This window comes from Siniperca chuatsi, linkage group LG6 (genome assembly GCF_020085105.1).
Source record: "Siniperca chuatsi isolate FFG_IHB_CAS linkage group LG6, ASM2008510v1, whole genome shotgun sequence".
Classification (NCBI taxonomy): Eukaryota; Metazoa; Chordata; class Actinopteri; order Centrarchiformes; family Sinipercidae; genus Siniperca; species Siniperca chuatsi.
In genome coordinates this window covers 18,650,105-18,673,480 of record NC_058047.1, presented here as the reverse complement: position 1 = coordinate 18,673,480, position 23,376 = coordinate 18,650,105, and the positions used below count along the sequence as shown (strand labels likewise).

General features: G+C 41.7%; 1 long non-coding RNA gene across 2 annotated transcripts in view; it reads right to left on the bottom strand.

The window, feature by feature from the left end:
• Nucleotides 1–14,471: 14,471 nt before the first annotated feature.
• The window catches only part of LOC122877357, a 49,873-nt gene continuing 40,968 nt past the window's right edge, over nt 14,472–23,376 (bottom strand). The window contains exons 2-5 of one of the 2 annotated variants that reach the window (XR_006378233.1): nt 22,714–22,834; nt 18,705–18,783; nt 17,501–17,751; nt 14,472–16,798 (exon numbers count right to left, since the gene is read on the bottom strand). This is a non-coding gene — a long non-coding RNA (uncharacterized LOC122877357). Of the gene's footprint in view, nt 17,752–18,704; nt 18,784–22,713; nt 22,835–23,376 lie in introns of both variants that reach the window. The other variant, XR_006378232.1, reaches the window with a different exon arrangement.

Genomic DNA, 23,376 nt, shown 5'->3' with positions numbered 1-23,376 from the left:
ACGGCATGGATAGGATAGCTGATTGTATTACTGTTTATTAAACTATGTTATGGTCAAAATATCAGTGACAGGGAGAGGGCTTCTTGGCTGTGATCTCGTTCAGTGGGTCTGCAGAGGCATTAGCAGATTATTCTTTTGATGCAGCATTCTGATGAACAGAGCAGCACAGTAAAATAGATAATATATTTACTGTGAAAAAGTGGATGCTGAAATGTGGCAAAAAACAAACATCCACATCAACTATACAGCCTACAGGTTGGAGAAGCAACACAAAGGTGGAGAAGCAGTCACAGTTTAAGAGTCAGCAGGAAAATACAGTTTGGACACGGAAAGCGAAAGATGAATAATGTCCCCTTACGAGTATCATCAAGCTGCCATTGCACAAGACACTTGACCCCAAGGTGCACCAGCTGAACTGCTTAGTGGCCAATAGCAGAAAGATCTGGTACAGAATGAATCCACGTGTTGAACATAAATTATAATGTCAACATAATGTCCCTCACCACTCAGACAATTTAAATAGAAAAGTACCATGGTTAACACACAAAATAGCTGTTGCACTGCTGCAGTTAGCACTTTTACCACCAAGTGGCGCTAGAGTCACAAAATTAGTGCTGTCTGTGAAACACTCTTCAAAGGCCTCATAACCAGAGCCTGAGACCGAAGACATGCAGAAACAGTCGTAGGCATTGCTTTTTGGATAACGTATCTGAATAGAGAATGTTTTTAGAGACACATTTTAATCAAACATGATAAAATAAAATGTCACGGAATAATTAATCAACTAAATAATATTTCATTGTATATTTCAGATAAGCTAATGAAAACTGGACCTACTGATCTGATTCAAACTTGGTGGTCCACGTAGTTCAGAGATAGTGTCTACTGTATTTTGAAATCACTATAAAAAATGTAGACATAAGTATATTCACACATATTCTATGCTTTCTAAATGTATGTATAAAAGTTACAGATTTCTTTTAAGTTAACCACACAGTTTTTGCAATCACATTATCCTGACTATGGTCACAAAATATCAAAGAAATAAAAACCTAATTTAATATTATTTTAGGTTGAGCTTTTACAAGAATAATTTAACTATGTAAAACATTTATAATATATATTGTATTTTATTTGTTTGAATCAGTTCACATTTCTGAGCACTTTCAGACCAAGAAATGTTGTTTTATGTCAGATTACATAATAACTCATAATAAAATGGAAGGAACATTATGGCTTGTTTTACTCACTTTTATGACAGTAGTTTTAATCATTTCTGTTTGCCTAAGTCATTTTAATCTATCAATTAAATACTGTAAGTTTACCTTTTAGGTTTAAATTAAAATAAATCTTACAAAATTTCAAATGTGACTGTGATATATATTAAGCAAACAGTTTCACAAAACAATAAAGATCCATATCAATATTTCAAAAGAGCAAATAAATTTAGTCAACCCCATAAATAAAACATATTTGTAATATAGTAATCAGTACAAATAAAGTGAAATAAGACAAATATGTAGGTTAACTATGTCCAAAGTACAGTCAGTTTAATTTAGATATAGCTTTAAACTAGTAATTGTAAGATGCTACCAAAACCTCATAAGATGCTTAAATTTAATGCTTCTAATCAATATTAATTGAACAGTATTAATAATTAGACAATTTTGCTTCAATTTTACACTTATCTTTCAAGAGAGCTTTCCCCTCTTAAACAGTGAAAAAAAGAGTGAAGAGCAAGTTTTTTAGAACAACCCCTTAAGCCAAGACAGGACAATATTTGCCTTAGCTAGAATACCATTTTCCCTGGACTTTGGGGTGTTGTTTGAAGGAGTGGGGGCCTTGACAGGGGGCTCTGAGGGCTGACCCTCACTCTGCCGGGGCCACGCCGCCAGCCGCATATAAATAAAAGATTACAGTGGAAAATCAATTTCTGAGCAAACTCATTAAAAATGCCCCTCACCTTAAATGATTCCCATTTCCTTCCATTCAACCTGTTAACGCCTAGCTGTCCCTGAGACCCACCACCCCACCCCCACCACCTCAGCCCATCCCTCCCACCTCTCTTCCTTCCATCCTTCCTTTACCCTGTTGCTCTCCCCCGGTGGTAATTACTTGCACAAGTCGTTTTTTGCCCTTTGATTTGCACCGTTTCACAAATGAAGGTTAAGTTTGTTTAACCGTGGTAGATTTGCCAGTCATGTTAAAGCATATAATGTGGTAGGTCCTTGGTTTCTCCACACCTCCAGCACCCCCTGGCCTGCCCCCCCAATCACCTTCCCTGTTGGCCTGGGCCTCTTGGGAGGGCTCCAAGGTTAAGGCTTACTGGGCCTGAGGAAGCCTGCAGTGGATCAGGATTCAGACCCATTGACTTGACTGAAAGGGGACCAGGAAGTTGTTAAAAATCACCTCTGGTAAAAGGATTAAGAATCAAACTGCTGTGTTTGCTTTGAGAGGATGTTAAGGTGCTCTCAGCAAGTCACTAAAATGATGGGGAGGAAGAAGAGCAAGATAAGGGATAATTTGTTAACTTCTCTCCAAGGTCTTGGACCTAGAAGCTACTGCTATTGACATGTATGTACTCCTTTACAATGTATGTGACACGTGGTGTAGCAAATTGCAAAAAAAAAAAAAAAGTGTTTTTTTTTTACATTTCAGCGCCATAGCCTCTTCTTTGATCAATACCTCACAGAGTGAAAGTCACCGGAGCCAAGGTGAACATCGATCTCAGGGAGCTGAAGCTGTCAAGAGCATTTCAAGTGTGTGTTGCTTTGATTGTTGAGCTGCAGCTTGCACACAGATCGCAGCAATAACACACAGAGGAGTTTCTTGTCACACAGCCAACATAACAGATGACTTTCACATTCACAGCAACGGGTTGTTGTTTCTCAGCTAATCAGATCTATTGTAGCAACTTGTATGCACTGAAAGCCACGCAAGGAGCGGCGGCTTTTCTCTGGTTGTTGCTGAAGGATGTTTACAAAATGTCTTTCTTTTTTTTTTTACACTGGATCTGTAATTGTGAGTTACACAGAACGTCTGTCTACCCCTAACCATGTCCTGTGTGGTGAATGTTACCACACATTTCACTGAAAGCTTTGATTCTGTCTAGCTGAGGGAAGCCATAAAGCTTTGAGAAAACAAAAGTGTGTTTAGCCCCGGGCAGATAGCTCTCCTCCCTTTAGATAATCCTGCTGATAGTGAGAGGCAAAGTGGTGCAGTTTGGTGAGCTCTGCTAACTCTCAGCTCATCTGTGTTTGTGCTGGTTGAGACATTATTCCCCCCCCATTGTCCCAGTCCCCTTGAAGATGTGTGGCTTTGAGCCGTAGGATAGAGCCCTGTGGCCTTGGAGTGCCTTAACACAGGTCAGGTGCAAGTCTTTCCAAGGCAAGACAGTGTCTGGTACATCAAAGCTCTGTTCATAATAAAGGGGTCATATTATAATGTGTAGTTTTGAGTTTGCTTAGTTACATTCATTGTGTAAATGACCCTCTTTTTGATAATTAAAACTCAATTAAAAATGAAACGAGGAACAATAATTAAAGGATAAAGCTGGTGTTATTTTATTCTTATCAATCCCCTGAAGATACCAAAACCAACAATAATTTGTATTAATTTCTGTACTAGCATGTTTGCCTGTATAGCTACAGGCTAATTTAGCTTATAACTCCATGCCATATTACTCCAGTGTTATCCAGAAACTATTAACACACATAAAAGGGCCATACTGGTGCATTGGGTGACTTATTCTTTCATTAACAATGAACATGGCCAGTGTTGTTTATTTAGAAACATCTCTGTTACTACATTTGTGATCTCTGGAAGACATCCACATGCTCACGGACACAGCTCCACACTGCCTTGGTTTAACAAGCTGAAAGAAATAAACTATGCAGGTTATTGTCTTTGTACTAAAGGAATATGTCACCCAATGCAGCAGTATGGCTCTTTTATCTGTTTTTAGTGGTTAATGGACTATAGCAGGGTTCTACGGCATAAGCTATATCAGGCTGCGGATATATTACTTTTTACCAGAATACATTTATGGTTAGTTTTGATCTTTTCGTAATGGGATTTGTTTATAATAATAAAAAGATAAAGATAATCCCAGCCTTACCCCCTAACATTGTAAATGAGTATATTCATATTATGTACTATGGCAAACAAAAATTGCATTGCATATTGTGTTGGGAAATAAACTTGTAATTAAAGTATGAAAATAGTAAATGTGCATATGTTGCAGTACTGGTTCTGTATTTCAACATACAGTAGTGCAAAATAGTTTGAGTGCAGAGGTAGAAGGAGTGAATGTGTACCAAGGAGAGTAAAGTAGGTACAAAGGAGAGAGGAATACCATGTGTGCTCGTGTGTCCATGTGTATATGTGCATGTCTGTCCTTGTGTGTGCATTGAAGGATGGCGGTGAGAGTGTTGTGTTTCACAGTTTTTTGCCATGATGCACTGCTTTATTATTCTGCACAAGGGGCACTTCACATGCGGAATGGGTTCTCTTTGATATCGACAGCAGCTTGAGGGAGAGAGTGCACTCAAAAACAGGCGCGGGCGAATTTATATTGGGAAAAAAACAGACAGTTGTGTACTTCCCTGGCAGTGGTTGCCGCACATGCGAAGAGCCAACCGCTTTGATGCTCCAGCGGTGACACTCCACACACTAATGAAATATGGTAATTACAGTCACATGAAAGCCCTCCTAGATAGAGCTGGAGAAAGGGTATAAAAAACAACAAATATGACTTCATCCAAAGATACCCACTGTGATTAATTCTCCTTTTCATAAACATATATTTTATGCCGTTCACTTGCTACAAAGCAGTGTGGACCATCAGTTGACCCAGGAACTGGCGAGGGGGAAAGGTCCACTGATTAAGAACCCTATTGTTCCCTTTCAATAGAAGACCCTGTCTGCTGGAGAACACAGGATGGAGGAGTGTGAGAAAAAAGACCTCCAAAGAGAGTGCTCTATGTGCTGTGCTCTGCTGCTCTAACTTAGACCCTTTTCTTTGCAGCACCAGATATTTTTTTCCTGATTTGAAATTCACCCAATATGGACTGCAAAACGAACTCCACAGCACAAACACTTGGCTCTATTGAACGCCTCAGAAGTCCCACTGGTGGAAAAACTGGTAACTTGATTGTGGGAGGTAAGACATTTAAAGGAAAGTATTATGTTTAAAGTTTTCACAATGGACATTTGAGCTATATGCCTGCATTTTCAAGTCAAGCTCCAACAGCGGCGGATATTACACAGAGAAACAAATCACAGTTCACAAGGGAAGGACCACATGATCTATTGTCAGTTACTTTTTTGAAAATGGAAATGGTTATATGATTGTGCTGGAAGCTGGTGAGTGGGGAAGATTTGGATGGATGGTAAATTTGGCAGTAGGTTTGTTGGAGATGAATGAGGGACAATTTGGCTGTGGAGTCCTAGTGGTCTCTCTGCAAGACACACGATGAGAGTAACCTGGAGAGATACAGTAGAGAGCAACAGGGTGAAGAAGCAGAGATGGCATGGAGGATGTGAAAAGCACAGCAGGACTGGAAGCAGATCCTGTCAATATAAACTATATGTTATGGAGGCTGGCAGGAGTTAGCATGGCCCAAGTAAGCGTGTTCATTCCGCCAAAATTTCAGTTGTTATCATAACAAAAATTTTTGGCAACTGTGAATAATGGCTAATAAAGCTAGAATATTATAAAACACTTTTAGTTGCCAAGTTTCATCAGACAGTATGAAATCTCATGTCATATTTGTCAGCATTCAGTTGCTAAAATATTGTATTCCTGGCAGATGCTTTGATATGGATTTTACCTACAGCTAAGTACAATAAAGACAACACTTGTAATACGATGTCATGCATACAGTATTTTTTGTAATATTCAGTATCTATGAGGTTTTATCAGAATGGTGTTGATTCCGGGGTAATTTTTGATGCTGTATCCTAAGTCCACTTAACATATTTTAGTTACAATGAAAATGTGAAATTTGGCTTGCATACTTGACACATAAAAACAGGTGAAGTGACACGATGCATTGCTCATCGCTGAGGCGGAGGACGGAGAGAGAATACAAGGGGGTGGAGGAGGCCGTGTGTTTGACCATCAGTGTTTGCTCACAGTCAGACAGCAGAGCAGCCCCCCATCCTGTCACACACACACTTTCGCCTTGCTGACCTGTTCTCCCAAGGGATGGAGACCTCCACCTTCTAGAGGTCAGGGAGAAGGTGGAGGTCAAATGGGCTCTGATAAGTCCTGCTAATAGGACGGTGTATGTGTATGTGTGTGTGGAAGAATAGGGTTGTGGGGGTCTGACCGGCTAACTGGGGCTAAAAGCTAAGTGAACAAACACACAGCTATGCACTGTGCTGATCCACAAGAACACAAAATACACCTACACACACAAGCCCATGCACGCTGTATGCATGCATGCACACTCTTTAAGGTCAGAGCACAGGGTGAGAATGTTAAATGGCCAAGCTGGGGACATCAAATATTTTCCTACCCATCACTATCAGCAAACACCTGCCTGAAATCTTTAACTGTGTGTGTGTGTGTGTGTGCATGGAGGAGAGGGTGGCCAAGCAACATATAGGCTTAGCTGATGAAACTATACTGAGATAACTTGGCTTTATTAGAGCACACACTGAGTCAGACACACAGATAGGCAGGGTGTGTGTGGGCGCCAGCAGTCGTGGCACAGCAGACAGACAGATGGAGTTTTGGGGGCAGACTGTGGCCGCTCAGATAGGAGCTCATTCCCACCCTGTGTTTCTAACACCCCCGGCTCTTTTTATCGCTCTCCTCCAGGTGTATCCAGGTAACTCCAAGGCCAGGCCGCTCTTAAAACCACGACAATCAAGGTAACAGGTAATTGCGGACTCGTACTCGTAAAACAGCCTGTTTGCCTACAGCTCAGCTCCGCCCCGTTTGTTTTAGACGCCAAACTTGGAGAGGAAGGAAGCGACAGCTCATAGGACGAGGTGACATGGCGTGGTATTGCTCTCTGTCTTGCTTGTTCTCTTTTTTGGGCATCATCCCGCCTCCTTTTTTGCTGCTTTTGCCTTTAGCCGAGTCGTCACTCCTCTTCTTCTGTCTGCTTCCCATCCTTGTTTTCACTCTTCGGCCTTCGATATGAGTTATTTTAGTTTTTTAAATTCCCCTCTCTGCTTCTCGCTGTCTTTATCTCTCCCTCTCCTCCTTAAGTGCTCATATTTCTCTGACTTTATGAGTAACTCTGGCTCCCTCCCTCTTTTAATGTTTGATTCCAGGTGATAAGAGAAGACTGGGAGATGAGTCTGACTGCACCGGTTAATGTGGTCAAAGGGCAGAGGTTGGGCTGGGGAGTGAGGGGCCGGCTGCAGCCAGCCAGTCCAAGTCAAGACTGGACCGCGCTCAGCTTTTTAGACCATGAATTGTGGATGGTGGCCCTTGGCCAAGCTGTCTGCACACAAGCCGGGAAAATATACATATTGAAGCAATTGTCCATATTTGCCTGAAGAGTCATTATCTGACAATCTATCAAGATATTGATCAAGAGTTTGTATATCTCTACTGTCACATGTACTTACCCTCTGAACAGCGATAAGATTACTACTTCTCTTTGCACACAGGCCAATAAACACACCCGTACACGCACACACAAATGCATGCATGTGAACTGCTGCATGTAGGTTCTACTGTATGTATATTTGTATAAAAACATTGTATACTGGCAAGCATGTACAGTACACATGAATGGATGTAACCCCACACAAACTGTACATATACTGTACAGTTTACTGTCAAATAGTCACAGTCCATCTCCTCACTTTCAACAATCACTTGTTTGTTTCAGACCACAAACAAACAACACACTCCCCCACACAGTGGTCATTGACACAGATCACAACTGAACTCTGCTCTGGCTCCTCTCTCTTACTCTCCATCATTTGCTCTCTTGTCCTCCCCAACCCCTCTCCCTCTTTGTCCCTCTCTTTCTCTCTCTCTCTACGTCTCTCGATTTTCACCTGATTTCATTCCTCGCCCTGCTCTGGCCATTATAAATTCATTGGATGCTGTCGTGGCTGATTGAAGTGATGGGCTGATTCCTCAGAGCTTCCTGCCTGATGGAGGGTGCTATAGCAAATAGCCCAATGGGTCTGTTTAGATAACACTGACCTCTTGCAAACCACCGCCACGTCTGCTGTGAGTGAGCTTTGTGGCACTCACGGTCATCCCTGAGTGGAAGGATGAAGAAAAAGGGGAAAACGGAAATTTTACCCAAAAAATCTATAAAAATGTATGATTATTCACAAATGCAGAGATTGAGTTAAATAAAGAGGGAATATGTTGAAAAATTATAAGAAAGAAAAGAGAAAGAAAGGGATGGGGGGTTAGCGAGGCAGAGTAAAGTGGAGATCTTGGGTGGGCAATGATTTGAAGCGTATTGTAACTCCCACCTGCCCTCTCCATGAACAAAAGTGTTAGTCATCATCAGGGTGAATTGTGAGGGGAGACAAGGGGCCGCTTCGTTGGTCCCCCTGATCTGCATTCTGCCCATGGGGTTACCAGGGTAACGAGTACAGTACACCGAGGGGCGGGGAGGGTGAGGGGGGCATGGAGAGGGCACTCACCCTTTTCCTTGGAAATGGATATTCATGCCTTTGTTCTGCAGGGGTTACGATCGTGCTGATTAGGAAAAAAAATCTTGTTTCAACGGCCCGCCCTCTCGACTGGCCTCACATATCATGTGGCCGACCGGGCTTCACCTGGCCAACAGATCAGCATTCAAACACCAGTGATCATTGAAAACAAATGGAAAGCAAATGAATGCAAAACCCGCATTTGTCCTGGTAAAATAATTCTTAAAATAGAGGAGGTGATCAGGGGTGGCTCAATGTCTTCCTTTTTTCCCCCAACAGCCCATTGACCTTGCCTGTCTGTGTACTTATCTGCCTGCTGTGTTTATGTCTGTCCAGAAGCTACAGCATTCTCTGTTCTCTGATCTTAAATCTGGATGATATCTCTCCTTTCTGCTACATATCAATTCATTCATTTCTGTGCATATGCATGTGCTGGTAGTCGTCCTGTTAGTGTGTTCAGGCCTATGTGTGCGACCTTGTGTTTAAGTACCCACTTTATGAAACACGCAAGAACACGCGCACTCCGTCTTGAAGTGTGCATTTGAAAAATAATGGTCCTTAGTATTATGCAACTCTTTGCACACACTGAGCCTGTTTTTAAAAGTTACGGAGGGCAATATTATGGCTCATCTTTGAAAGCTGGGGGCTGTAAAACATCATTGTAACTCCCTCATGTGACAAGATGTTTTACAATCACACCATTAAAAGCTATTGAGAGAGCATGGGCCATATAAACTGGAGGAAGGTAAGCAGCAGCCAATGTAGGCGGCATGCTGTCTTCCTCTCCTGACGCAGCACTGAAAACAGGGCATTCCTCACTGCAAGGAGTGCAGCTGCCCTAAGATAATGTTGTTCTTTAATTAAACTATCTCTGCTGTGCAGTGTAAAGGAGCAGGGGGGAGAAGGGACATAGGTAAGGTAACCTTGGGCAAACGGCTGAAAACAATGCATTATGAATTGTGAGGAGTATTGTAGGTTCTTTGTGTGGTAGCGGTGGTGTGTGTGTGTGTCTGTGTGTGTGTGTACACTTTCCACACTGATCGCCAATTAAAACAACCCTCCACTCAGTCAAAACATGAAACTGGCTCTTGAAATCACAGTTATGAATCAACCATCAGAGCTCATTACAGGAATCAGGTGTTCGGCCTCTGAAGCAGTTTCAATTTACAAGATTAAAACCTGGAACAGAATATCGTCCGGATTAAACATTGTGCATAACTCAGCACTGAGGTCTCACCACATTGTGAAATAACATAGACATAGCCTACTTTATGCATTATTATGTTGAGCCTGTATGTGTGCTTTAGAGGCTGCATCACTTAAACAAATACACCTGATTATTAGATATTTCAAAATATTTTTTCTATATACTGTAGAATACTGTTTGTTTTAAACTATCTACTGTATGCAAATGTAGATATTAGAGCATTGAACCCACAAAAAGAAATAAGTGGTCTTTTAATAGGCTACTGTTATTTTCGAGGAATGAGCTGATAAAATTGCCTTTAGCCTATAGATTCATTACTTATAACTGGTAATAATACTATTGTTGATAAAAACCTACATGTAGGCTAATCTGTCACTCTAGCAGAAATTAATTTATGAATCAGGCTTATTCCATTATTCCACCGGTTTATAGTAGTGTTAACAATTCCTTGCAATACCTGGAATACCACAAAAAAAAAACAAAAAAAAAAAACGGAGATTCATTTTGGGGCGGAATTCATTACGACTTTTACTAGGAGTTTGTGTCAGGGTGATCGCTTTTATGCAGCACAGTAACTTGATCCGGCAGCTTCTATCGTGTGTAATTTCTCTCAGCTCAAGTAGCGGTGGGTCAGACCGACTACTGCTGAGATTTGAGAGGAATATGTCCGCTATCTCCGTGTTGATCCGTGTCCTGCGGTTTCGTCCACCCGGCCTCAGGCATCTGCTGCCTGACAGAAAGTTGGCGCACAGCCCTCAGTCGGATTTAACCTCTGGGACACTGAGACAAAAAAGAGAAACTAAAGTTAGGCTATCTGTCTGTGCTCAAACAACTTCCTGTCAAGTGGCCTATAGTCTGGCATTGTCTGTTGAAGGCAGACCATGGATAACACGTCGCTGAGAATAATCCTGCTACTGTTCATTCAAACAGGGTCGACCTGCTGTTGTTGCTGATGGGCTCTAATTTAGGCTGCTGTCCCTGTACTTCGTCCTGCAGTCGCTAGGAGGTGGTATGGATGAAGACAGGCTCTTCTTCTCTGCAGAGAGGACTGAGAAGTGCAAACGCAGCTTCAATGAAATCATTAAAGGGTGTACTATAAACCAAAGGTGAAAAACGGCCCCATAAATAAGCATATAAATTCAAAAAAAGAAGAAAAAAACAACAACAAACAAAGTAACAAGTAGGGATGAGGGGGAAAAGGACAAGTAAATATAGCCTATATTTGTTTCGATTATTTATTCAGTTAGGCCTATATATGTATAATTGAAACCCACCTTTGGCCTCTTCAGAGCAGAAAATAATCATAATATGGAGAGTGGATTTTAGAAAAAGGGCCGAGAGAAAATGCCATTTAGGATTCAAGATTTCCATTTGGCCGCCTGAAAGAGACTTAACGCCAATTGTCCTGCTGGTCATCTCACTCGATATAATGCAAATGCGGAGGTCTATAGGGCCTGGTGCGGGAAAGCCATTGATTTGAGATGAATACAGTGGCTACTCTCAGGTCCTTCACAGTTATTAGGACTAATAGAGAAACATAAAATAGTGAGAGAGAGAAGCACAGATCCTCACAAATGCTCTAAATAGCTGGCTACTCCACAGGCCTCTCGGAGAGTTTGGCTTGCAATTTGCATTCCTTTGTGTGACAACTTGTAATCCTCCCCTCAGCATGCCAAGAAACACACAACAGATTTATTGTCCCAGTCAACAAATCGTTTAAGTCATCCCAAACCTATTACTGCCTAATGCAGTGGGAGCCTCCCAGCCCCATGCAACGCCTCGTCTCAGCCACCGGAGGCTTGCAAACATAGACCCTGCGCGGCCGGGGCCCCGCGGTTCCACCGCTTTGTTGGCCCCCCGGTCTATTCAGACTCGATGTAGCCTACTTGTGGAGCTTTATACCTTCTCCGAGCAGCTTGGGAGGTTGAGAGGGACAGAAACCTGAGGCTCAGTTTGGTGTACAGCGGAGCTAAACGGACATGAGGTTTTCAGCGCTGCAGGCCCACACAGGCTGCGCTGAGATTTCACACATTCAAAAGTTTGTGGAAAACGCATGTTTATTGCTTTAGAATAACTTCAAACCAGCGACCTTGTCACACACCCAGAGAGTGGGGTTGATTTTACCCGGAAACTACTAAAATATACATTCAAATTTTAAATGTAGGCTAAATAAAAATATAAATCACACAAAACAAAACATTTGTATTCAATCCAGGCAAGGTAGTAATTTTCTATTTCCATAAAACATCTGTGCGATATCACATATTGTCTAAAATTGCTGTTAGTCTCTGGGATCTTTTCCCTTTATAATTAGCCTAACTCTATCTTTGTCGTCGATGTTGTTTATTTTATTGTTTATTTTTTTATTCTTGCTAAAATTTCCATTTTCAAACATGAGCAGTATCTTAAGTAAATCATCGCGCGTCATAGTGTTTTTGGACAATATGACCTAAGCATGACAGTTGTTTGGTCCTGTTATTATATTTGATGGAGCGCAACCACATCCTCACGTGTCTGCAGGAAAACCATAACACTGTATTTTTGCTTGTCTGGGACAGGCGTGGACCGACTGACTGACCGGCTGCTGTTTGTTTGTTGTGGGAGGGAGACAGACAGGAAGATGTGTGTATGCACTTTTTTATCTTTTGTTTTATTCTGTACAGATAGATTGATGTTTTACTTTTCATTCCACCTTTTCAAATTCACACCATCGGCTGAGGCAGCAAATAGGCTTCTGAAGAGACCTGAATTGAGTTATTGAGTTGAATTAAGCTGAACTGAATTCATATGAATTGAACTGGGAGTAAAAGGCAGATAATGAAAGAGTGAGAGGAGCGACAGAAAGAGAGACTGCAGCCCATCTGTGTGTCTCGGCCTCGCACCGCAGGACTCAAACGCGGGGTCAGCCCAGAGAGAAAGAGAGAAGGGGGAAGATCTCTCCCCCACCAGTCGTCTGACCACAAACACAACGGCCCTTTGATTCGTTTGTTTGGACACACACATTCATGTATAATTGTTGTTTTTCTTTTTTAGTGTACCCCACAAGGCGCACATGCATCATGCAGGACAGGCAGCGCATATGGCATCAGTACTCCTCTGAAACCACACTAAACAGCTCCGCACAGGGCCAGCGTTTCCCATTGCATGCAGAGCAGCAGGCTCGGGCTTGTGGCCCAACAAGCGTCATTCTCTCTCTATGGAGATCAGCAGAGCTATAATTATAACGGAAGTCAATGTCCATTTTAGCATCAATGAAGAAGAACCCTGAAAATATACACTGCATCCTAACAAGCCGCTTAGTCACGCATTCAAAAATGCAATTTTGTAAAAAATAATAAATAAATATATATATAAACAAGTTTTAAATTTGTGTTTTTTTAAGTAAATTTTGGCAAAAGTAGCATTTCGTTTTTATTAAATGCAAATAGACTTTGATTTGATTGTGCAAAATTAGGGTATGAGCTGATCTGCGAGATTTTACTTTTATTTGAATAACGATGCTTGTTGCTTGAGAAAAGTGGGAGTATCACCACACTTAGGCTACATTTTCATTCAAGAGAAGTTTAGGGCCAAATATGGAGCCACATGATTGACACTAACAGCCTCCCCTATCTGAGCCTGTACAGCGCAATGATACGGCCATTATACTCTGATACACTAATGACACGCGAGGAACTGTAAGGTAAATTACAGTCATCAGGTTGCCTTTAATTGTGTGCTTGCTGCCAGGCTTCACAGACCAGCGGCCCCCACTCATTTGTCATAACTTCACTCCCGCATTCAGTATTTCTCCTGCCAACAAAGGCTGATCTGACTAACACCTATTTTCAAGGTCCAGCAGAGGCCGGATTTCATTCATTTTTTATTCTGCCCTAATCCTTCTTTATCCTTATTTAAACTTAATTCATTGTAATACAGAAAAACGACATTATGCAGGTGAATAAAGGGGTTAAGAAAACAACTCTCCATCATTGTACCATCATGCAGTCAAAGCTGAAACACATGTTCTCCATTTCCATACACTGACGCTGCTGTGTACTGTGATTCATCGACCAACTCCTGGGCCACCAAATAACATAACTTAAAGACTTACCTTTATTAGCATAATTTGCTTGAGATATCTGATTTGAATAATAAAATTCAGATCCAACTGGTCCATTAATTGAGCAGACATGAGCAGATAATTTCTAAATAAATCTTAATACATTTATTATTGAACTAAATAAATAATAAGGCTAAAAAACAAATTAAAATGGTGCTAATAAACCAATAGACTAGCTTATAGTAGGGCTAAAGTATAATAATAATAATTATAATACATTTTTGAGATTAATTTATTAATATTTTATTTTTTATTGTTGTATTAAAAAAAATTAACACCCCTAAAGAGGAAAAAAGTGCTCTATAAGCACATTTTACAAATGTTTTACATCTGGCAGAATGAGCTGCATGACAGTGCAGCTGAGGCCCGTTGGAGTGGCGCACTGGCATTCATTTATTTTGTCAAATTTAATTTTCTCTCGGAGTGTGTCAAGGCCAATGAAGCCTGGATTTGGAGGGATGTTTGTAGTTGTGCTTGGCAGAGAAAGCTGGCTTGTTTCAAGATTACACGACCTCGTGTTTCAAAGACTACTTTTATGAGTTTATTTCATTTTTAAATATAATTTTTCAGCTCCTGGGCTTGGCAGCATTTCCACAATGTGGCAAAAGTTGCTATAAATACCCCAGTCTGTATAGGCTAATATCTATTACAATGAAATATTCAACTTCACACCAGTGTTGGAAAGTGTCTCCTTTGATTTCCGGGACATTTTATTGGCAAAAAATACACCATTTATGTTGTTATTTTTACGTGAAACATTTTTGAGGAATAAAGAAAAAAATAATTTGAAATAATTTTAAACATAAATCGTACCCCTCCTCAACTCAATATGATCTAGAAGCCCAGAAAAGCAAAATGAAGTAGCCAGAGGTCAGAACGAAAGTATCTTATTTGGAAGAACTGAGGGCCTAAATTAAATACGTCTCCCTCAAGGAACATTTGAAGCCAGAATGACCTAAGCGACATGAATTTAATCTGAATACATTTGTCTGGCCGCACGGCTCCTTGCACACATGCCCTTGGTTAGGTCGTCTCCTTTTGCGAGACTTCCCACAGATTCTCAGCGTAACTCAATCTGTCGACAATCAATACACTGCCCAGAGCCTATTGAATAAATACATGATTCAATTATTTGGAAATCTCTGCTGCATGCACCGGTTTTTTCATCTCATCAGAGGAGGAAATCTAATGCAGAAATGGAGTCAGATTTGGCATCCTCTCGGTGGTGCTCCAAATGTTACAAAAGAAAATTAATTCAGAAACATAATTCACTTTTAACACACTTTTAGCTCTATTTTGCAACACTAACTTCCATAAACATGACAAGGTACAATATTTTAGTACTGACAGAGGATTATATTCCAGTGAGTCTGACCCAGTGTGGTGGTAACAGAGAAGCAGGTGTTTTTTCTTGGTTGTTGGGGGGGTCCCACCATGGGCTTAAGGACACAGTCATCCCAGGTCCTCCATTCTGCAACCCTGCTTCATCTCTTCTCTCTTCTGGATGGCCTGCTGCTCTCCCCTCCCTCTCCTCTTCTTCTTGGGCCTTTGATCAAAGCTGGCCTCTCTGCCACAGCTGCCCATCAGGGGGCTCCTCACCCTCACCTACAACAACACAGCCTGCTGAGCGTCCCTCTCTGATGAACACACATGGGTGCAAACACACAGGGGCAAATGCAGGAACCCACACACACACAGATTCACACACAGATCAAGTCCCAAAAAACTTTGACTATTTTCTAAGGAAACAGCAAGCAGGATGAGGTAATTTGTAAACTCAAGATATGGGAATTATTTTTGTATACATGTGAGTGAACTACAGAGGAGAAACAATAAGCACATGTGAGAAAGAACAAAAGGTGTGCGTATGTTTCTCTGTGTTTGTGTGGGTATGTCAGTGCCTTGAGGTTTGCAAACGGGTTCACAAATTCACACAGGTTCATATGTGTTTTTGCCAAGTGAAAGAGACAGAGAATGTTATCCAGAGTACATGCTATGCTACGACTGAGCAAACACATTATGCGCTGGGAGCTGCATTTTCTGCATACAAACAGACACCAGAACAAACAAGCACCACAGCTTGCCTACACATGTAGGACTGTACTTAGTTCCACCTGTAAGCTTTTATCTGAAGGCCTGGTGCCCAAGTTACTTCCTCTTCTGTACTTGACCTCAAAACTCCTCTCATTTGGCATGTATACGCCCAATTATAGACGTAAGAAACACTTTGGTCTACCTTCCAGAGGCAGTGAGAGCATTCCAGTACAGACTTTTTATAAACTCTTATGTTTTACGTATCGTGGCAGCAAATGTTTGTTGACTTCTTTTCTTTGTCTTTCTTGATGGCGCGTTGTTGGTTTCTCTTTGAAAATCCACTGTTCTTCTCCAGAACTGGAAGTAATCCTGTCGAAACATCTGGTGATGACTCAGGCTGCATATCAGATACACATCACATGTGATTCATTATCCTGAGGTTGGCCTGTCCCGGGCAAATTGGACTTTGTATATTTTCAGACAGTCCCATACATATACATGGGACCCGGCTGTGATGACACATTGGCCCGATGAAAGTGTTTCCAGTGTTTGTGTCCCAGTTCAAAGGGGTTGATGGGTACCTCCGCTGGTGATGTGACACAGGAAGCACCTTGGGCCAATCCTCTCCACCCTCACCTGCGCCCCCAAGCCCCTGTCACCCTGTTACCCCCCTTCCCAACAACGCTGGGGTCAATTAACTAATTAAGTGCCAATTAAAGCATTAACTGCTTCCCGGAGGTTGTGAGGTATGGGGTGGGACGTGGAGCAAGTGGCCAAGGGGGTGAACCAGAACAAGTTCAAAAGGGTTTTATTTCCTAAAACACAATGACAAAGAAGAAGGTTGGCCACTGCAGGGAGAGTGGATGACTTCAGTATATTAAACATGCCGTCATTGCATGGTAAATGCAATGATGGCAAACCTAGCCCACGTGACACTTCATGCAGGTTAAAATACGCAAAAAAAATAATGTCTGGCTGTGTTATCCCTCACATAGACACAACTACTGGTAACACCTCTAGCTCTGAATACAGTGTGCTCTCTGTGTGTGAGTTTTTTTTCTCCCATGAACCCCTGCTGCTTTCCTGCACTGTGTTTAAACCTTCAGCGGTCAAAGTTGAAGGGGAAACAGAGTCAATGAGGTAAAAAAGCATGAAGGGTGATATCCATACCTCTTCAGAGGGGTGAACATACAGGACGAAGGGCGGATACATAAGTAGCAGTGCATGTCCATGTAAAGCTCAAATGTTTCCCTTGTAGAGTTGAGGTCAATTTGCTCTCAGTTTACTCAGTTTAACATGTAATTTAAAACTGCAATTCATTAAATGATAACATACACTTAATCCTAAATCACTTCCTTATAGGTTATTGCAGCAATTTTATGGTTATTTTCAATTTTTATTTTCAAGAAAATCTACTTGGTAGGTTGACTTAGAAGTGAATTAAACTTTGCTGCCTTGCAAAGGGGATACTGCCCCCTGGAAAATGATTTCCTGTTTGCAAGACCCAGGCCTGTTACCTATACGTCCCTCAGAGCAGCTGTGACCCAACTTCACGCCTATGCCTGCTCCCAGCGAGCCTGTGTTGGCGTTAGCCTTGGCTAACTGCTCGCTCCCCACAGGCCGAGTTATTGGACATTTCTCCTCCACAGTTAGGACCAACAGGCTGCGTCCCTGGCTCTCCCTCACACTGTGTTTACCCAGGCCGGACGCCACCTCCCTTTCAGCAGGTTCACATGGAGTTCTGGGGTTTCAACTGGCCGAGTGACGCCTGTGTCAAGAAATCACATCATCATGACACGGCAGAGAGGGGTAGCGAGAAGCAACATCACCGCTGTCGTAAAGAGCAAGGCAGCTAAATGCAGGCCGCTCTTAACTTTCCATTCAGTGGGCAAACAGGCAGCTTTATAGGAGACGGGTGGGAGGAATGCAGGGAAGGAGGGCAGCCAGCGAGAAGAGGACAGATGAAACAGATCAGAGTAAAAATATTGTCTGAGATTGTGGTGACTAAATGATGTAATTCTTGCTGAGTGAGTAGGTTAAGCTTTAATGTAATCTATCTCACCTTTTAGGCATTTTAGTAAGACGGCGGATAATTAATGTGAGGCAAAAGTTTTCATAAGCTCTGTGGCCTCCAAGGCATCCACACAAAAGTTATGTGAGACAGGAGGAGAGGGAAAAAGACACCATGGGAGTGAATGCTGTGAGGAGGAGTGAAACAGAAAGGAGGAAGACAAGGAGTCGGATGGAATGTCCAAGAAAACATGAGACAACAAAACCAACACAAGTTACTGCAACTGTTAGGCATTATCATCCTTTTGCATGGCCAGAAATTCTCGCAATGCGCATAAGCATGCACAGGCACATACATGCACAGATATACACACACAAATGGACAATCCAAGGAATGCTGACAGCAACTGCTCCTTATGCGCCTTCAGTGTTCAGAGAGAATCTAAGGAATGGTACCATGAGGAATTTCAGATATCTAAAGCAATCTTTCACTTTCCTCCTAGTGAAGGAGTTTAAGCTCTTACTGTTTTGTGAAAGCACTGAACATCTGAGACTCATTCATCAACTAACACTGCTTGTCTGCTGTCCTGAACCAATGCTCCAAGTAAACTAAAAAACAAGGACAAACGCTTCTGTTCTATATGCAGGAATACAGCAGGTCGCAGGTTAACACTTAAACCAGCAGCCTTTTATGAAATATTACCCTCCTACCTCCAACTCTCTGGTCTCTCTTTCTCTATCTCTCATCTCTCCTTCGCTGAATGTTTCTTCTGGCACTCAGCTCCCCTGTCTGTGTGCATCAACAAACACAAGAGGAGGAACCAGCAACTGTATTAACAGATGGCCAGAGTCAATAAAACACACACAAATCAAGTGTTGGACACATCTGTTGGACCTAGAGTCTGACTAATCTTTCTGTGTGGTTCAACGGGAGTGATGGAATCACAGCAGCTCGGCCAGATTAGAGGGGACATGGCAGATCACCCAGGGGACAGCAGGCAGCTTTGTAATTGATCGTAGAAGGGAGATAAAGCCCGATAGAGGCCAGGGGGGGGACATGTTTTAGTCAGATAAAGTCAAGCATGGCTAAGAGCCAGAAATAAATGTCCTGCCATGTGTCAATTAGCTTACTGTTGAGAAACTGAGCCATTATCTAAGTCATATTGCATTTTTCACAAGACAGCAGCAACACTGAAAGTTACAGACATCCTTGACCGCATAATTAAAAAAATGTATATTGCAATATTAACATATATTGTGTTACAGAGAATTTTCTGGAAACTCATTTCACAAACAGTTGAAAGACAGACCCTGAGGTTAATGTCTGTTTCTGGTAATCTAGAGAACTAAATACTTAGCTAAATTAAGCTATTTCATCACTTTGATGCAACAGTCATGTTAAGCCAACATTGCCATAAAGCAGTCCTGCTAATAGATTTTTCCATTCTGCTCTACTACACCCAGAGACAGCTACCACGGTATAAACGGTATGGCAAAATGTCTGACGGCTGAAAGATTTCTATTCTCTCACAGTATATAACTTATATCACCCAACTCTACATAAAACACTAAATACATGAAAATATGCAACTAATTTGGTGCTAAATTCACTAAGGATTAGAGATTTCTAGTGTAGAAATACTATGCTTAAAAACCCCAATAAATAAATTTAAAGTGGCAGACTATGTCAAGTTTGTTGAACTATTTGGAACAACCAATTCACTAACTGTGTGACAGAGTGAAGTATTCTAGCTGCTGGTTGCAGCAAATAAAATATACATGAAAGACAGTGATTAAGAGAGAGAGGGAGAGAAACATGAGGCATGCGAAAAGAATGGAAATGGGGAGGACAGAGAAATACTGTGGAGAAAACCATAAAAGTATAAAACATTAACACAATCCGATGAAAGTATAAACAGTGACTAATAAATCCTTCCTTATATGACAGTTGCTTCAAATTATTATTATCATTATAGCTAAGTTCAGACTGCAGGCAAAAGTGGCCCAAATCTGATTTGGGGTCTGAACTGCATCCACTGGATTTGTCAAACACAGGACTTTCACCCAGGAGACCGCAGTTCATTTCCTGTGTGAAGCCAATAGTCAACGTTGACTTCTTTTTAACTTACGTACCCTAAACCATGATCTTTTCCTAAACTTAACTTTACTTTTACTTTGAAATTCTAAACGGACGTTGCGTATTTATTATTGCTAAACTGTGACACTCTAAGCACAGGACCACGCATAGGGCCACTGACCAAGCTGCCGTATTTGACGAGTTGGGAGTGAGAATGTGTTGCAAAAAGCCATAATTAAAAATGAGTCTCTCTTTCTCCTTTCTTTCTCTCTTTCTCATCCGCCCGGCTTCCACTGCACATCAACTTATAAATGAAACGCTGACTTCAGTGGCCTCCACGTTTACCTCCGTACGACAGCGACAGCGTGCTGCATGTGATGTCTTTGTTACTGTTCTTTGCGAATACGGGTCAGTTCAGGACGGTGACCAGTTCACACTGGAATCTTATATTTGCCACATTTAAAAAATTATGCAGCCAAACAAAAAAATTGGGTCCGAGCAATAAATCCGAATCGAGCACTATGGCTTGCCGAGTCACCAATTCCTTGCATTTCATAATATTACATGAGTTATTGTTGTATTCATTTTATATACATTTTAGTAACATTATCAGGTTCTTGATTATTCTTTGAGAAAGGTTGAGGATTTAATCAGTTAATGTGTCCTCTTAATGCAATGCACATACATGGCAGCAATTGTTGCTGACATGTCAGCCTCTTGTGTCACTGGAAAGTCAAACATTATCAGTGAGATTTAATTGGGAATAAGCCATTATGGAAAGGCCAGCACTGCTGTGACTGGAGAGATGTGACAGTGCCTGCTGCTGCTGGTGATTAGAGGCAAGGTTAATGCTGTACAATGTTAATCCTTCATTTGTCTGAAAACATATCAAACAAAAATGTACAGCAAAAACGGAATACCGGTGAGCCGGCTGGAAAATAATGAATGCTGAAAAAAGCCCCAAACATCAAACAGATGTAATCAGATGAGGTCGATAAGCATTCGGGCTCAGTTAATTCCCAACAAATTATCTAATCCAGATGTTGCACTCTTAGTGTAAACACAGTGCCCTGCAGAATCATAAAACAAATAAGCATGAAAAAGGTTTAAAATTTCAAACAGAGCTAACCCCGGACCGAGACCTTTCCACTGAAAAAAAAAGAAAAGAAAAATCCACACCACACACTCCCCCTTTGCTGCCTTCTTGAAACAGGAAAATGTAAATATGGTAATATTTAGCACGTGTTTTAAAACAGATCGGTTTTCTCAAGCAGGGAGAAGCACAGAGAGAAGGAGAAAGAGAAAGGCAGACAGGGAGGAAAAGAAATGAAAAAACTGGCCCACACACGATAGAAGGCCTCCCCAGATTTGTGTGTGTGTTCCAGTCTGTGCGATGTGGACAGGCTGCGGCTTCCTCTGTTTGCACACAGTTCCACCAAGAGCTCTGGCCCAGTGCTGATGGCCTTGACACACTCCAAAACACCAAACTGGATCTGTCTCACTGTGAGTCTAGAGAGTCAACAACAACTTAACAATAGGAAAACACCACTCCAACGGGTCATATCATCCATCTGTATGCCGCAGCCATTTTTCATGGAGGAAAAATAGGAGGTGGAAGATAAAGGAGGGGGGAAGAGAGAGGGAGAGAGAGAGAGAGAGAGCAGAGGGAGGAGCAGAAATGGAAACATATGGATGTGTTTAAGGACCACCAGGGAAGGGAAACTTGTGCATTTTCGCATAAACCCTGATAAACTCCAAATATGTAATTACACGGGGTTTAGGGCTTGTCTGTTGCCGATTCATTCAGGAATTTCTGGTTACGTCTCTCTGAGAGTTCGGGTGTAACAGGGCTCTTTATCGTTCTCAAGTGGCGGATCTGCTCAGCTTTAGTGCGACCAAGCCTTCCACACACCCTCAGCCCTGGACCTGCTCAGTGTGAGAGTGCCATTGTCCCCCCACCTATTTAACAAGGCGGTGTGTGAAAGAAGAAAGCGGTCAAAAGAAATACCTCCAACTACATAAAAAAGGCAAAGGAGTGGGACCCTCGTAAAATACCTGCAGCACGTTTAAAGATTTCATCACGTCGCAATATTTATAGTTCTTCAATTCTTTGTCAGTGTTTGTAGCCAATTTGTTGTGCTCCAATAAATAGACTGGCCTATTTATCAGCAGACCACATGGCAGCCATTTATGGCGCCTAACAAGAGGCAGATGTGTTTTGTATATGTTTTCACATGCAGGTTTGAAGCGCTGACAGGCTGAGACAGATAGCCGAGATGTACAACCTCTGTCCAGACTGCAGTACCGGCTGTAAACATCAGCTCTGATTAGACCGTGGAAAACACAAACATGCCTCTCTGGCCATCCCTGAGCTTTTTTTGTCTTCCCATGACAAAGGTCTTTGATTCATACACTGGCTGTGTCACTTTGACTGCAAGTAAGACATGCACTAAGGGAGTGTGCCCCTTTTCTGCTGCCTGTGAGGCCTATGCATGCGTGTCTATGTGTGTGTGATGTCTATCCCTGAGTGTAAACACAAACTGTACCTTATGTGTGTATATTTAAAAGTGTCTATTTCTTTGTACTTCCTTGTGTTGTGTGTGTGCGTGTTACGTGTGTGTGTGTCTGAGTGTTGCCAATTACCCCAGCTATAAATACAAGATCCCCATCCGTCACTGAGTTTCTGGGTGGCTGCAGCGCGCCATAATTGGTTTCAGATGGTCACCCAGATCTTTCTCTCTCTGCTGCAGCGCCATCACACTGCCTGTGTGTGAGAGAAAGCCGCAGGCGAGAGCGAGGTGGAGAGAGGAAAAAAAGATGAGTGACAGGAGTGAATAAATACAGAGCGAGCACAGGAATAAACAAGCAGACACTAAATGTTTCTTTTGTCCTGAAATTCTCCTCAGCCTGCGAGTGGTGAGCTGGGAGGGAAAGGAGAATTTGACTTGTTAACTCAATAAGTGCTCATGGTTTTGTAACAGTGTTTTCATTTTGATTTGATTTATTAAAATCAGATGAGGTTTGGGAGACAGGATCCATTATGAATGCATGTGAAAATACAAAATCCCATTTTCTGCTCTAGTCAGATTGACATTAACACAAAAATGTAATAAAAATTCATTATTATAAAATATTTACTGATAAAATGACTTTAATAGTATTAAATTATGACTATGTAGCAATAATAAAGATTTGTGGTAATAATATAGTCTCTTAATGAGGCTTTAATCTATTCATTCAGTTGTAATGGCTTGGCTCACCATGGCAATTTCACTTGAGAGTATTTATTTGATGTGATGTTACTTA